Source organism: Rhinolophus sinicus, chromosome 2, assembly GCF_057876585.1.
Source record: "Rhinolophus sinicus isolate RSI-liver-muscle chromosome 2, RSI-T2T, whole genome shotgun sequence".
In the NCBI taxonomy this organism is placed as follows: domain Eukaryota; kingdom Metazoa; phylum Chordata; class Mammalia; order Chiroptera; family Rhinolophidae; genus Rhinolophus; species Rhinolophus sinicus.
In genome coordinates, this window is record NC_142502.1 from 156,464,186 (window position 1) to 156,480,987 (window position 16,802).

The 16,802-nt window shown below is 39.1% G+C and overlaps 1 pseudogene; it reads right to left on the bottom strand.

The window, feature by feature from the left end:
* Positions 1-4,470: 4,470 nt before the first annotated feature.
* LOC109438882 (HAUS augmin-like complex subunit 4 pseudogene) lies at positions 4,471-5,548 on the bottom strand (annotated as a pseudogene).
* Between the last annotated feature and the right edge of the window lie 11,254 nt (positions 5,549-16,802).

Genomic DNA, 16,802 nt, shown 5'->3' on the forward strand with positions numbered 1-16,802 from the left:
GTTATGTTATGTTATGTTATGTTATGTTATGTTATGTTATGTTATGTTATGTTACATATAAGACTGGTCTTATATTAATTTTTGCTCCAAAAGATGCATTAGAGCTGATTGTTTGGCTAGGTCTTATTTTCAGGGAAACACGGTAGGAAGCTTGGGCCAGAATATAAATCAACCACGTCACTAAGGACATTGTTTTGTTTAGCTGACTTTTTTTTTTTTTTTTTTTTTTAGTAGAAAACTTTCTTGATGAAGGAAGCCATGTGTCAATTCACATTTTGGCTAACTGTTAATAAACAATTCACAGACCAGCTATTTTGTGTAGCACCACACTAGAGCCTATGCTAGGTGTTAAAGATACAGCATTGGGCGAGATAGAAAAGATCTGTTCTCTCAAATAGCTCATGTCCTACCTGAGTTTGGAGTTGGGGAGGAGACACTAAACAAGTTGACATTAGTAAATTTTAGGAGTAATAATTGCAAAAAAGAAAGTAAAAACAATGGGACAGACAGAATCTGGAGGGAGAGATCAAGGGAGGCTTCTGTAGGAGGTCAACACTTGAACTGAACTTGAATGATATCAAGGAGCCAACTGAGCAAAGGTAGGGAGAAGAAAGAGCATTCCAGTTGGAAGAAAATGGTAATACAAAGGCTTAAAGTGGAAACGACTCGGTGTGGCCCAGGCAATAAAAGGTCAATGGCTGAATCAAATGAAAGAGGAAGAAAGAGATAGGAGGTGATACCTGACTGGCAGGTAGCCGCCAAATTATGTAATGCCTTGAAAGTAATTTACATTTTATTTTTGTTTTAATGAGAAACCACTGGAGCATCCCAAGCAGAGGGAAGTCATGATGTGGTTTGCATTTTTTTTACCTTCAGGCGAGTCTTTCTCCTAAGAATACCTCATACTCCTGTAATTGTACCTTTGGTCTTGTTCCTTCTACTTACTTGATTCACCCTCCTGTCCTTCTTTCCATATGCAATTCTGCTACCCTTCAAAGCTCAAGCCCATCTTCTCCCACTGATGTTTTCTAATCACTCTAGACCCTGTCTCTTTTTCCTGACAGCAATAACACTTAGCGGTTTCAAATGTTCATACTTCCATTTGAAAAGAAAATTTATGCTCATTGTCTGGTCAGGTTTGTTTGCTTATTTAAAACATCTACCTGAAGTAACCAATGGGTGAGAAATTCATTCTTGTTAATTGACCCTCTCTTTGCTTTTGATGCCATTGCCTGAGAAAACAGGAGGGTATTCTGTGAAGATATAGGAATTGAAGAATACTAAAATATAAACACGTGTGTTAGAGACAGGGAAAGTGTTCCTGGTGGGAGAATAAATGAGCAAAGGTGAGACCTTTAAAAATGTACAGAAAAAAATGAAGAGTATAATCCTTGGCACTTCACCACTCACTGCATTCACGGACAGGTTAGGTTCACTGGGGAACTCACACTGTTGAATTTCTCATAGTATCAGCCATCTGGTTTCCACGGCTTCTGCTGTTTTTATGCTTTTCTCCAAACCATTGCAATTTTCCCATTGTTCTTTTTTATATAAATGGAAAAAGAGTGCAATTATGAAATACTTTAGCCCCTTCTCTAATCTAAGTATCTTAATTTCTTATTCGGAACTATAATGTTCTAATTTTCTCTTCATCTGATCTCTTGAATTGTAGCATAAAGTACATTTGGGGCCACTGTATTTTAGAATGCCTTCTCACATCTATTACCTAAGATTCTCCTTGCATTTCTATTGCTTCTTTTATCTGTTCTACCATCTTCTTGTAATCTACCTACTGTTCAGTTCTTAATTAAAAAAAGTTACTCTTATGAGGTTGAATGGCTGCTTTTGAAACCCAATCAGTAAGATTCTTTTCACATTTCAGTACTTATCTTGATGAGTACTTACATAGATGATTCAAAAATTGAGGAGGTTAAAGAGCTGCTTTAGTTTCAGGGAAAACTGTTTGGGAGGGGAAAAGAGAGAATATACTGATGGTGATATAGTCTTGTGAGTTTTTCTCCTTCATTTATTTTCATTAAAAAAGATAATTGCATGAAAACAAGATTTTTCCCCCCCATGAGTGCACACCTGTTCGTTCTGTGACATACGACTTAGAATTTCCTCTTGTCTGTGACATCTGTTATTTCCAGTGGAGTCTGGGATAATGTTTCTTGCAATTAAAAAAAAAAAAAGAACTAAATAGATAACAATTCTTCTAAGCTAAAAGGAATGACAGTCCTAAAACCTTGTATTTAGTTGTGTTGTCAAAAATATTTCATTCATTCATGGAAAGGATACTTTTCTAAGGCAATGGCTACTAGATGGAGTGAAGTCACTTATTGATCTTACCAATATAAATGTATAAGTGGTATGATCAGGACTCCAAGAATGCAGAGCAGATTGCCTACAATACCAGAATTTTTGTCTTTTTAAATGCTTGAGGGTACATGACTTTTTTTTTTTTTCCAATTCCAGTTGAAAATATTGTATTAGTTTCAGGTGCATAAAAAAGACATGTATATATCTTACAAAGTGATTACCCTGATAAGGGTACACGGATTTTCATATGTTCCTTTTTTTCCTAATAAATGGGTCATTGAAATACTCTAGTCAATATTTGTTACACAATGAGAACTAAACACCTCTTTCTCCAGTTTTCAACTACCTTTTATGTAAAGATGACTATGTTGCCTAAATAAAATGAAAATGTAACCTCGTTTGCAAAACAGCATATCCATGTTATCACTAAGCAATTGTTCTTGTGTTGGGGAGGTCAAAGTTCATTTTAGGTTTCCCCTGGCAGCAGGTAGAATTCTTATTTCTATTCTAGTCTTAAATCTTATTCCTTGCATATATATATATATATATATATATATATATATATATATATATATATCAACTTTTTCTCTTATTTTATTTCTTTAAGCAAAATAGGAATAGGGAAGGAGCTTATTTTCTATAACTCAATCAGTTCTACGATGTAAGGGTGTTGTTCACCCTTTCTATTGACTTGCTAACTTCTACACATAACTGTAGTTTCAGGAGCAGAATGTACAAGAAACTGAGGACAAGGAAGGCAAGATTTATTACTCTTATGCATGGCATGGTAAAAGAGTAAAGAAAAACTATCAGATAACTAGGGTCTATAATTACCCAGCTATGTCATTTATTGTCATTTATCTCATCCATTGTGTCTCAGATGGGGAGGTCTATTTTCATTATATATTTTTGAATCATCATCTCAATTTCCTTCATGGGTATCTGCAATTTTGGCAGTTTGACCAACTCAGGAAAATTCACCGTCATCAATATAACTAATTACTCCAAAAATATCTGATACTGTACCAGGCATTATATCCATATTCATGTATGGATGTCATTAAATATTGTATACTTCACACAAATATGAATAAACTGTTTGTTAGAGATTAGGAGAAAGATTATCTAGACTAGGAAATTAGTTCAAAGTAACATTTCATGGTGACCTACATCAAAATAAAAAGAGCCATGGAGTATGTTTTTCAAAATATATAAATGATTTGATATGCTTTGACAGTCCTTTGATATTTTTTACTGTTTAAAATACATTTTACTTCCGATGAGAAATAATGGGGTTATATAATTCTTGTTTTTCCCTGTTAAAGCTTGTCTTACGATAGGTATGATATAATTTAAAGGTTGTAGGAAGGACTGCTATTTAAAAATTCCCCTCTTCTTTGCCCCAAGAACTCCCATAGTATCTCACATTTTACTTTTAGAGATTAATTTTTTTTTTTTTTTTTTTTTTTTTTGGTCTTAAAGGCTTTTGTGCTATAAGATCTCTATTAAAATGCAAATGCCTCTAGGAGTGGAAACATCTTAATCCAGTCATGAACAACCTGAAGCTCCATGTAGCTTTATGTTCTGGCCAAGATCTAATTCTGCACAAAAAAAGATTCAAAAGTTGCCTCCTTGTTGCTACTTTTCCAATATTCCCAGATATTAACTTTTTAGTGGATAGAAAGACGCATCAATTTCCTATTTACATTTTTCTGGTCAATAAAGTAAGGAAAATAAATCATCAGGGTATATATTTCAAGATTAGATCAAGATAAAGACTGGGTCAAAAAATATCTACATAGCTAAATCTAATTTTAAAAGTAAAATTTGAGTTTTTTTGTTTATGTTTTTTTTTGTTGTTGTTGTTTAAGAAACAATATTATCACTTTATTCAGGAGATAATCAAATACAACACAAGGCCGACACTGAAAAATAGCTGTATATAAAATTATATAAATTGGCTACATTTTCCAGAAGAGAGTCATTGTAAACAAGAGAAACCAGGAGGGTCCCTAAAAGAATACAGTGTTTCTAGCAAGTGTCCCCACTCTCGCTTGAGTGAAGATGGCCCCAGGTGGATGTGACCCTTTTACCAGGAAGAGAAGGAGGCAGTGACTAGGCAGAAGCGGGGCCTCCTGGCCCCACCAACACTCAGCAGCATGCCTTGTAGAACTCCTGGAGTGCCCAACGCTTGTTCTCAGTTGCCTGCTTCCGGTGGGTCTGTCGGGTGTACTCTTTTACCAGCCTGTCAAACTCCAACCCAAGGACCTCACAGGTGTTTAGGACCTGTTGAAATTTCTCCACGTCCTGTTCTTGTAGGAGAATGGCCCCCTCCAGAGGGTCCCAATGAGACGGTGAACTTCCTTTTCTCAGCAGTGTAAGTGGCAGGCAAAATCTTTAGCTCCTCCACCCTCAGCTTAAGGATCATGGCTTTGCACTTGATCTCCAAGTACTGGGCATTGATGCAGTTCTAGCTCAGACTGAGCCTTCAGCCGGTGGTCCTGCAGAAGCCAATGTACCAAGAGCAGGCAGCAGAGAAGGACCTGGGAGTCGGTAACGCTCTTCTTCTGCAGCAGCACCATCTGCTCCTACTGCTAGATCTTGGCATCCTGACACTGCTGCTTGGCACCCACCAGGACCTCTGCCAGTTTAAGCACCTTTGCTGCCTTCAGAGTTTCTGAATCCCAATTGGGGTCATGAGAACAGAACAGAGTCAAACATTTCTTCTTGAGCTGCTGTTCCACTTGTAGTGGGAGTGGAGCTCTCATCCACACAAAATCCTCTGAGGTTGTCATGAGCTCCAGAAGGTCTGCTTTCTCCAGTTCTTGCAGTGGAGGCATGTTGCCTGGCTAGTACCTAAGAGCTGGATCAGTTGTTATGAGTAACCACGGTTCAAGGGTCTCATAAAAGTTTTTATCTTCAGAAGTTAAGTTTTTGTTTTGTGTCTTCACATGGTAGTCCACAAGCAGCTCTTGAATGGCTCCCTGTAAAATCTCAGACCTCAGCCATGTTGTCTTAGGCACTCGAACTTCCTTCCAGGCCTGAACCTGTTCCTTTGCCAGGCAGACGTGTAAGCCACTCTCCTCCATGTGTTCTGAGAGACTCAGCAGCCATCTGCTGAACTGTGGGTTCTGTAACAGGTCCGCTTCACTCAGAGTACAAGGAGGAAGCTGTTGGCTTGGTGGAATATTTCCATCCCTTCTGCAGGTGAGCAGAAATCAAATGCCATTTGGTTTTCTTGAGATTCTTATCTGCGCACCTTGGGGCCGCTGAGCTCCAGAGGTTCTGTGGGGCAGGCTGGGGCTGGCTGGCTGGGGCAGGCTGGCTGTCAGCATCAACACCAGCGACCACCCCTCTGCTGGCTCTGCAACTTCTCAATCACGCATGTTATAGGGGTGGGGGCGGGGGTGGGGAGGTGAGTTAACTTCTGATATGGAATCTTTATGCTTTACTCAAGATTTCATTTGCCAAAAAATAAGTTATATATACATAATACAGAAAGTTATAGTGCATTTGTTAAATTCAAAACAGTTCATTATGGAAGACTGATATTCAAAACAACCACACATTCTTCAATTTGTGTGATTTGATATGGTTGCTGGACTTTCGTTTGAATGTGAATTTGAATTTTTATATGTGCTGAACATTTAGAATTATATTCAATAAATTCAGCTGAACAACAACAGTAAAAGACTGGGTCCATACAAATGAGAAAAACAAACAAAACAAAAAAACATCTAAAACATTGTAAGAGAATCCTGAAACATAAAAAGCAGAAGGATTGGGCCTGATGAAACAAGGTAAACCACAGTATAAAGCATGAGCAGGAGATAATCACAGACACGAGAAATATCAAGCTCAAAGTGAATACATGCAACAAGACAAAAGGAGGAAAAAAAGAACAAACAAAATAAAATAGGTTCCTGCAACAATCCATCAGAGCTATTTATTAAAGAACTGTATTTAAAGTAACAGTGCTAGCTGGTCTCTACACACACACACACTCACTCACTATCCCCAGAAAATCCTAAAAGCGAGTCCTAAGAAAAGACATGATGGAAGAAGCGAGAGTCTCAGGCTGGATTTGAACACAGGACATAATGTAGGTAGGTAAAGAACAGAAAGGAAAGAGAAGTGGCTGAAGGAGAGGGAAAGTGGGAGGATAGAAACAACTAGAATGAGAACTCAGGTGCTAATATTCTTCCATTGCCAAATTATAAATTTAAAATAATTAAGGAAATGGGAATTTGTGCAAGTCAGTTAAATGTCCCAAATGTTTATAATAACTAGTCCTTGCTCACCTGACTTGAGAAAGAAATGAGTTCATTTCTTTATTTTCTGACCTTATAGCATACTCAGCAAGCTTCTATTTTTATATGGACAAAGCCAGTTTTGAAAAATACATGAAAGGCTTCTTTGGGGATTGGAGTCCTAATGCTGGCCCTGTATATCTGTCTTGTTTTAAATCATAGCATGATGAATAATTTCGGTGGTAATGACTGAACCTCCGTATTTATAGAAAACTGACATTTCTTGAACATGAAATTGTTCTTGTTTCTATGTTAATGAAGCTCTGTATTTAGGTGCAGTGGCTTCTGTTCATTTTACTTGCTCTGTCTTATTTAAATAAAAACGTTGTATCACCAATTTTCACCCTTTACCACCCTCCCCCCTCAAACTTTGGACAGTCTCTGTAGGGTTTTTGCTCCTGCTCAAAGAACATTTTCCTTTCCTTACGTCTCTCACTCAACATGCTTATTTTGTTCTTGCTGGATGGTAAAATTATAAATATCTCATAATCAAGTAAACTTGGTATGTCACACTGAAAGAAAGTGGGACATATGTGTGTATTTTATCTTCCTCCTCTCCTGCTCATACACAGCACTTGCGTTTGGAATCTTTTCCTTCTTGACATGGGTCTTGCCAGTGTTTTCTGTTTCTGGCAGAATGTAAATTCTGACAGGGAAGAGGCTGCCTCTCCTTTTAAGATAACTTCTGTCTGAATCAGCTCAGGCTGCCATAACGAGGTACCATAGACTGTGTGGCTTAAACAACAGAAATTTATTTTCTCACAGTTCTGGATGCTGGGAAGTCCCAGATCAAGGTGCAGGCAGATTTGGTTTTTTGGTGAGAGCTCGCTTCCTGGCTTGCAGATGGCTGCTTTCTCAATGTATTCACATGGCCTTTCCTTGGCATATGTACGCGAGAGAAAGAGAGACCTCTCTTGCCCCTCTCCCTCCCCCTCTCTTCCTCCTCCCTCCTCCTCCTCCCTCTTCCTCCTCCCCCTTCTTCTTTGGCCATCAATCCTAGGGGATCAGGACCCTCCCCCCCCCAATGACTTCATTTAATCTTAATTACCTGCTAAAAGCCTTATCTCCAAACACACTCACTTCGGGGTTGGCACTTCAGCATATGAATTCTGAGGGGAAACAATTCAGTCCATACCAATTTCAATCCGTGCAACGCAGCACTGTGCCTCCCAAACACATTTTTCAAATACTGTTTTTGTACATTTTGATTTTGTACAGAAGCAGGTATATGTGAAAGCGAGGGGCCAATTCAATTCAAATCCCATTCTCTCTAAATATCCCCAAAACGCTCCTCTGAGATTATCTTTTGTTACTTTTTATATTTTGCTAGTATCTTGACTATGTCCTCCCTTCTATGACTCTAGCTCCTAGAGCAGATATTACCTGTACTCCCTCACTGAGAAGTTAATCATGTACTGCTTTATGACTACTATAAGGTGAACTGATTTCTAATCTTTTTTTTGAATGTTTTTTTTCCATATATTTCTTGCTTCTCAATAGGATTCTAAGCCACTGTAGTCAATATGGCGTTCTGCACTGCCACAATGTCCATTATAGTTTCCAGGTATAGTACTGCCCAGCATGAAGGTGTTTCATGTTTTCTTGCTGCTTGCTTTAATCCACATACACTCAATTAATGATCGTGCAACAATTCAAAGAAAATGAAATGAAATGAAAAGGTTTAAGATAGAAAGATGGTGGTCATAATTTTTAAGATACTTCTTATCTTTAAAAGACTAATAACTGACAAGAGTGTAATTCATTCTAGTACAACTTTTCCCAAATCAGTGTCTTATGGGGAAAAAAAAAAAAAAAAATATATATATATATATATATATATATATATATATATATATATATATATATATATATATATATTTGTATGGATAGTGTTTCCTGAAGCAGATGCTTAGAGTTTGGAGTTCAGGGTGTTAATTAGGGATCAGTATCTGTGAAAGATGCATGATCATTTAGTATCCTATAACTTATCTTGTAATTATATCAGATGTCTCAAAACACCCCTGAGCACTAGATAACTAAAAATGTTACTGATATGACAGGCCCCTGAATCTTCACATCTATCTTCTATCTCCTATCTTCTAGGGCTCATGTGTTTTACCAAAGCCTCCGGTGTGCTAACCATGTCTTGTTCATATGGCTCAATTAGCCTAGTGGAGGGATATTCATCACTCATCTATTTCTCAACCAGTGTCCTGGCCTTGGAGTAATACACTTACATTGGCTGAACACTTAACCTCCTCTGGAGCTCGGCTACTGTGACTATTGAGTCCGAGGCCTGGTCCTCAACTTTCCCTTCTCTCCCTCTCCACAAGATGAGAGCATCTTCATAAGCTACCAGGAAGTCCCTCTGACTTTCAAAATTGGCTTTAATTGCCTGAGAACAAACTACAGCCTTTTGTTATCCTTTGTTAGGGGTGCCGGTGGTGCTTAGCAATAGCCATGCCATCCCATCATCCATATAGATACTATTGCCTCTGGATTTCTCAAACACCTGATAAATCATAGCAGCTGTTGCATTCTTTACCACCAGTTCAACCTCCCAATTCACCACCAGTGAGAATTTGCACAATTTGACTGCCATCTGTTGCCAGTAACCTGCTCTGTGCTTCCCATACAACCAGTAATGGGGTCTCCATTGCCTGCTGCTACCATCTAGCAGCTGTTATCTAGCTCTAAAATCTTACATCATTACCTGTTTTCTTGGGGCACTCCTGGCAACAAGTTCACAAATGAAGACCTCTGGAAAGAGTTCTGAGATGGAGTGTGGTGTTCATGGTATTTATTGGGATCAAGCCTGTGGGAGAAAAGGACAGGAAGCAGAATTAAGCAGAGGAAAAGTGAAATGGCTATTCAGGCCCAGCAACATCTCATTTAACCCCATGGGAGCTTTGGAGCATATATAGCTAGTCAAAGTATCTTACGTTTGGCCCAGATAGCTAGGCCTTTATACACCTGCCTCAGTAAGCCACTGGCTGTGGGTCCACTTACCTCCTGACAACTGGAAAGGGTATGCCATCCAGCAAGGCTCTCTGTGGCAGAAGCAAACACTGAAGGTGATGACAGCTGCAGCCAGAAGGCCTTACCTGGATAGCACCTCTGACTTTCTGATAACTCTTCTGCCGGATATTCATAAAAGTGCTGGGAAATAGTATTTTCAAATTGCAATTGCTCAGTTAAATAAATGTAAACTGATTTCTTTATTGCAGAACCTCTCAGAGCCTTTATAAAGCTAATATGCATTGTGATTTCCTAGAGAAGAAGAGAAATTATTCCAAGATGCTTTTATTTAGTTTATACCAGTTTGAAAAAACATTGATCTATTCATATATATATATATATATATATATATATATATATATATATATTTTTTTTTTTTTTTTTTTACAATAATAGAGTTTCAGGTAAAGTCCTATTCCTGTGGAAAATACAGTCACAATTAAATACATTAGGAATGCACCACTTTCCAACAACATGTTTTTAGAGTCATAGAAAGAAGCAAGCTCTGGGTGTAGTTAACATTCTTATGATTGCTTTTGAGATGTGGTCTTCTACTGATCAGCAATTTCAATTGATTGTTTAAAGCTATCCACTGTTAAAGAGCTTAAAGTACCAGTTTACAAAACTCATCGGTTGTGTTAACCCAATGAATTAGTACTTCCTCAGAAGAAATGGATTGAGAGGTGAGTCCTGCTATGCTGGGGGGACATCATCAAAAATATGTGAAAGGAGAAAGAGGAAGTAACCAATGTCCCATAGTAACTGTCTCAAGCTCAGCGTTTTTCTTCACAAACGAGAATCCCCATGTAATGTTATCTTTTAAGTGCTCAAGAGGTCTTTTGGTTATGCCTTGGTCTCTGATTATGGAAGAAGAAAAAAAAGTCTTTCATTCTTTTCATGAAAAATATTTAGGAAGAAATCCATTTTCATTTTCTTTCACTAAGATAGTCAGAAATATTTGTAATGAAAGTTGAAAACAATTGAGGCGGTCTGAATTCACTTAACTGGTTATGGGATCATCTGCCCATAGCAGCATATATTCAGCCTCCATTGGCTCATCTTAAAAGGAAATGAGTTCAGCGTGAATGTTCACCTATTGTTTACACGAAAGCATTACACCTTAGTAAAAACTATGTCTTGTACTGGAAATAATATGGGCGTTCAGATACAACTTTACCTCTGATGCCTCTAACTTGACCTTGCACAATTTACATAAGGAACTGGCTGAGTTTCAGCTTCCTCCTGAGTAAAATGGAGATTATTTGTAAGAATGAGTATTATTTGCAAGAGCTAGAGGCACTGCATGTGTTAAATCTAGTTCCCTACCCAGCAACCAGTAGGCATTCGGTAAATGGTGGTAGTTATTGTTATCAGTACAAATGCGGAGGTTACTATTCCCCCTCATTTTTCTCAAAACTTCTGTTTGATTTTAAAATCAGAAAATTTAAGTAGATAGTGATTATCTAACTCTATTGGATTCATTATGTATACTTAAATAATGTGAAGTGCTACGTTGACAAACGCTATTTCTTTTGGCAAAGATCTATCCATCGCATTTTGCTAAAATGACAAATAGCTATTGCATACATGACGTCAGTGAGGCTTTTAAACAAATTGCCCTCCTGTAATCACAAAGAGAACACCAGCCCTACTCCACCAGTACTTTTTTTTTTGTAATTATTTGTAATGGAAACAGTGTAATAGGAGCTCTTATGGTGCCTTCCATAAGTGCTAATTAAATTACACACTGAATACATTGTGCAATTGATTTAAATGCCTTACATTCTTTTCAGCATTGTTATGAATAAATGCACATATGCTTACAGATCCTAATGTGGTACTTTATTCCATTATCCTGAGCAGTTTGCTTTCTATGTCTGTGATGGAAGACATACAGAGGGAAACGTGTGGCTGTCAAGTGCCCAGTGCAATGAAAAATCAATCATTCCAGGAAGTGCCATCACAAGGGTTACTGGCTTCTGGGAATATGAATGTTATAGTCTCATTCATCCCTGTGCCTTCTGAAGATGGAACAGCTACTTAGATACAGGAGAGAAGAATGCACAGATAAATTGGGTTTGGGAGAGGTCTCCCAAGATATTGTGCTCAGAGACATCCATATAGATATTTTCTAAATGCAGGTATGTTGACAACATTTTGACTTTATTAGGACAGGAGAAGGATTTTAAGTATGTTTTTCTAAATGCAATTAAAAAAAAAAAAAAAAAAAAAGACTGTGCTTGCATCATTCTGACTTTAGAAGAAAGCTTCCTAACATGGTCTTTCCTTTATGAAATGAGAATAAGAGTAGATGATAGTTTTCTGTTTCGTTTTGTATTAATGTCTTTTCTTGGTCAAATAAAGTGCTAGGAACTCTGTCAATTGCTCAGGTTGGTCGAAATGTTGAAGGTCTCTAAAAAAAGAAAGAAAAAATTGAGAACCATTGGTTTATAACGCTTGGTTCTTGGTCCTTCCCTCACTGAGGAATCCATTCTTCTAGATCCCTCAGGAGTTAAACCTAAAACAAATCAAGGTTTGATTCATCATCACCATTACTAACTCACTTATGGTATTTAACTTAATATGTGGGTGCTATGGGGGCTATATCAAAGGAAGGTTTAAATGTAAGTTAGGGGAACTTGCTTCCCCAGTCCATTGACTAGGGATCTGTAGACACGTTAAAGGTCTCAGGACTTGAGATCCTTATAAGGAAAAGGAAACGCCATCTTGTCAGATTACATCCTGAGGAATTAATGGTAGCGTTAATGGAGACAATTAACATTTCTGTAGAACTCTAAAGTTTATAAACTATTTCTATCTCATTTGACATAGAAAATCGCCCTTTGAGGTAGATTTCACTAGTCCTTTTTGCAAAAGAAGTAATTAAAATCTCAAAACAGGAAAAATGAAAAAAAAAATCTAGCTATTAGTGTCTTGAACCTAGATTTTCTACCCAAATTCCAGCGCTCCTCCCTGGAGCACAGCTATGTCAGTCTTCCAGTGGAACAGCTTCTCCTACACCCAGGATAGGGGTTAAAAGAAGCTGGGGCTCTGCCCTTTTCCCCTCAAAGCAGATACATTTTAGAAACTAAAGAAGTAAGACCCACCTATCTAGTCCTAGCTTGAATGGTCCTCCATGTTTGACATCACCTTTGTTCTCCTGTTCAGTGCCTCAGTGCCTGGAGTTCACCGGCTCTGAGAAAATGCAACTGCCTGAGCTTTCTTTCTTCCTGGGGTTTGAGCTGTCCCTCGGAGATGCCACACCCATGGAGCTCTTGCCACCTCTACTGCGCCGTTATCACTAGAGAGCAGCACAGCAGATACCTACTGAGCACCTAAATGCAACAACTGAATCACACAGCTCTCTCTCCGAGGGATGCCTCTGTCAAGACTTCGGAGTTCTGTTAGGGAAGCAACACCGCCTAACTGCACACAATGTCACAGTCCGAGCTGTTCTGTCATGTTCTTCCTTTGGCTCAAGTGAGCTTGGTTCCCTCAAGGCTAAGTGTGGCAAAGTGGGGGGACGTTGCATCCAACTAGATGACAAGATCCATGGCCCCAAAGTCCCACTTCTGCTTCCTGTATATGTGGACACCTACATAAGTCAATTCAAAGAACTGCCCTGAGCATTCCAAAGCTTCCTGAGATAAACATGCAAAATGAAATACTGACCTTGAATTTTACTCTCAAAAGAAGACTAATGCCAGGCCAACTCTAATATGCAAGACTTCAAAAGACTGGGAAGCTGAATGATTAAAGCATCCTTTTTGAAGTTTTTGTTTGTTTGTTTGTTTTTTGTTTTGTTTTGTTTTTTTAAGTGCCAGGGCTTGGATGTTTCTGCAAGCAGATGTTTTGCATTTTTGCTCAGTCCTAAGTAGCTGAGAATTGAATTACAGCCGATTTTTGCAAACCATCATGAAGAATATGTATTTACCAGTTTAAAAAGCTTCCTGGAAGATTTAAGAGGGCAGGAGTATTTCAGTCACAATCCATTAACCCCATTTATCATCCACTGAAAATGTCTAAGTGTGAAAACATTTTCAATCTCCGCTAATGTGCCTAGAACTGATATAGCATATCATACTTAATTTCCACACTGCATCATGTAGTTGTTTTTTGTATTTGTAGATGCAAAGGTGGCAGAGCTCACAAATTCAGGATCTCATTCCTGCACAGCCAGCTAGCATGACTGAGGCTTGAGCTTTCTATCCTTTGACTGAATGGGAATCAGAACTATGCGAATTGGTTCCTCTTAGTACCCTGCTCAGTACACCACACAACTTCTCCATCCCAGGAAAGGTGGCTTTGAGCATGAAATATGGAATACATTTGATTTATAAGTATAACTTCAGCTCCAAAGGATATTTGTGCATGCGTTCTTATTTTGGCTCTTTCGGCTATTTTCCCTGTTGCTTTTACACAGTTTACTGAACATCTATTATACATGACTGGGTGGCAATTGGTACAATAAGTAACATTTATTGGAAATTTACTGTGTTTTAGTCACTGTGCTAAATAGCTTATGGGCATCGTTTCATTAACTACTCACAAGAGCTCTAAGACCTAAGCAGTGCAGGAATGATGATTGGAACCATTTGACGTGTGAGGGAAGTACAACCCAGAGAGTTTAAGTAACTTGCCCGAGGACATACAGTTATTAAATGGGATTCAAACCCAGTGCTGTCTGACTATGAAGCCCAGCTCCTATTCTACAAAAAACGTGAGGAGAGTCAGAGCAACCACTTGAGGAATAAACACACATAAACACCTATCATGTTGATTAGCCAAACCTCAATCATTTCATACCAAAGTTTATGAAAGCAGAAAACTCAGGTCAAGAACTAAGGCTAGTCCGGGAGTGGGGGCTGACACTAGAAAGAGGTGGGTCCAGGATCTGGGTTGAAAGTAAGGAAAGTAATTTGGGAGCCGGAAGGTCGGCAGGGGAATATAGGGCAAGGATATGCAGGAAAGGCCACAGGGGAAACAGGAATGAGGCAAAAAGAAGGGGCCAGGATTCAGGTGGGTCATGGAGCAACAAAGGGCCAGAGCCTCCATGGGGTGGAACATCTGCAAGGCGCACTCTAATCCTTCGCTGAATCTAGGATGTTGGGCAACTCTCTTGTGAAGGTACTTGCCAATTATCAAGGTTGAGGCTGGTCTAAGTAAAAGCACCTCACAGGTGTAAAAGTCAAAACATGCTCAACTCTGTGGAGAATACAGAGTCCTACCATTGAAATAGTTTTGATTTGGGTGGAGATTACAGACAGACAGAGTTGCACTGCACGACTGGGTGGTGTGCAAGGCTGAAGAAGGGTGCTCTTGGCATTGTGCAGGGCACAAGCTGTGTGGCCCTAACCTCCCACTTAAATGTGTGAATCGCCCTTACTCCCACTCCCAACTTGCTTCTGGCAAAACCAATCACACCCTCCTCTGTGATCTCAAAGCACTGGGTGAGTAGGTAGGTAGGTAGGTAGATAGATAGATAGATAGATAGATAGATAGATAGATAGATAGATAGATAGATAGATAGATAGACAGACAGACAGACAGACAGACAGGTAGGTAGGTAGGTAGGTAGGTAGGTAGGTAGGTAGGTAGGTAGATAGATAGATAGATAGATAGATAGATAGATAGATAGATAGATATCTGTGTGACACTAATGTTTGAATAGTGTGAGTCTCATCCACTAGCTGTGAACGTTCTGAGAGCATGTCAACTGAATTACCATGAATTACCATTATTTAAAAAAATATTGTTGTGCTCACTTCGGCAGCACATATACTAAAAAAATATTGTAAGTCTGCCTTAAACAAACACACTGAATGGTCTTCCATTTAGTGACATTTTACAAATTTTCATGGTTAGTTTTGCTTTGTCTTTGGTCCTGGTATTTCTCATGTAGGACTCGCTGGTGGGAATGAAGGGAAAGGTGACCAGGGCAAGTGATGGGAGAGAATGGAAGTGACACTAAGGAAGGAAAAGTATGCACAGAGTAGCTTGGGAACCCAAGAGGCCTCACCAGCTGGAGTTAGTTTATGATCCACATGTGTCTATGGATTGTTGCCCTGTGTGTTATGCTAATCAGCTCCAACTCAACTCAGTTTACCTTCTTAGAGCCTTCTGGAATAACAACTGCCCATTAGCTCTCCGGGGGCAAGGACCCATTTTTATTAGGGTCCTTCTATGCCCTTGAGCCTTCATTCCTGAACTACATAAGGGTGCTGCTGAGGTAGCTGAGCTTCCCAGGAGGTAATGGGAATGGAAGCCCCTCTCACTGGTGGCTGGGTGAGAGATCCTTTAGCATCCCTGTTAGGCAGGCTGATTGGGAAGCATACTCAGCCGCCCTCTGTGTGTCCCTGTACTTTCTTTTCCCCCACGGGTCTCTATGTCTGTGTTTAACTATGCCTCATGAGCAGCTTTTCATTCTGATTTTAATCACATGTGGGAACAGATAACACATCTCACTTCGCTGGACTCACAGGTTCTTAAGTTGATTATTAGTTCCTTGTCTTGAAATTACTATGCTCACGGAGGCCAGCCGGGAATATAAACTTTGCTTGCAGAGAAGGTGATAAGTTCTAAATGATGACATTCCCAGAGGATATTCTCTCTGTAAAGAGTAAAGGTGCTGATGGTCTAGGTCCAGACATGGTCAATGAAAGCATTGCTCTTCCTCTGGGTGGCAAGTGGAGGAGATGACACATAGGAGAAGAGGCATGATTTGTGTGGGTAGCAACTTTCACCCCTTACTTGTGCTGCTTCCTCAACTTGGACTTCTCTCGTTCCACAGCCACTTCTATTCTGGTGCGAAATACAATGTTGTGGCTGAGAGTTTGAGTTCTAGAACCATGCAAATCTGAGCTTGAATGCCAGCTCCTCTATATGTAAGCTACTTAACTTTCCGAAGATTCAAAAGTTTCTATATCTAGGTTTTAAGTAGTTCTTGAAGTTATTACCTGATGCACAGAAAGTATTCAACAAATATGAAAAATTATGGGTTTAGGTCTTCAAAGCCAAACTCAATCCTATCCTCCATTGAGTATTTTCTTTACCAGAGCACCTAAGAATAGAGACCCTCAGATCTTCAGACATTCTACTTTTCCCATTGCTATTGGTTATAAAAATGGAATGAATATTTTAAAAATGAATAGTTAG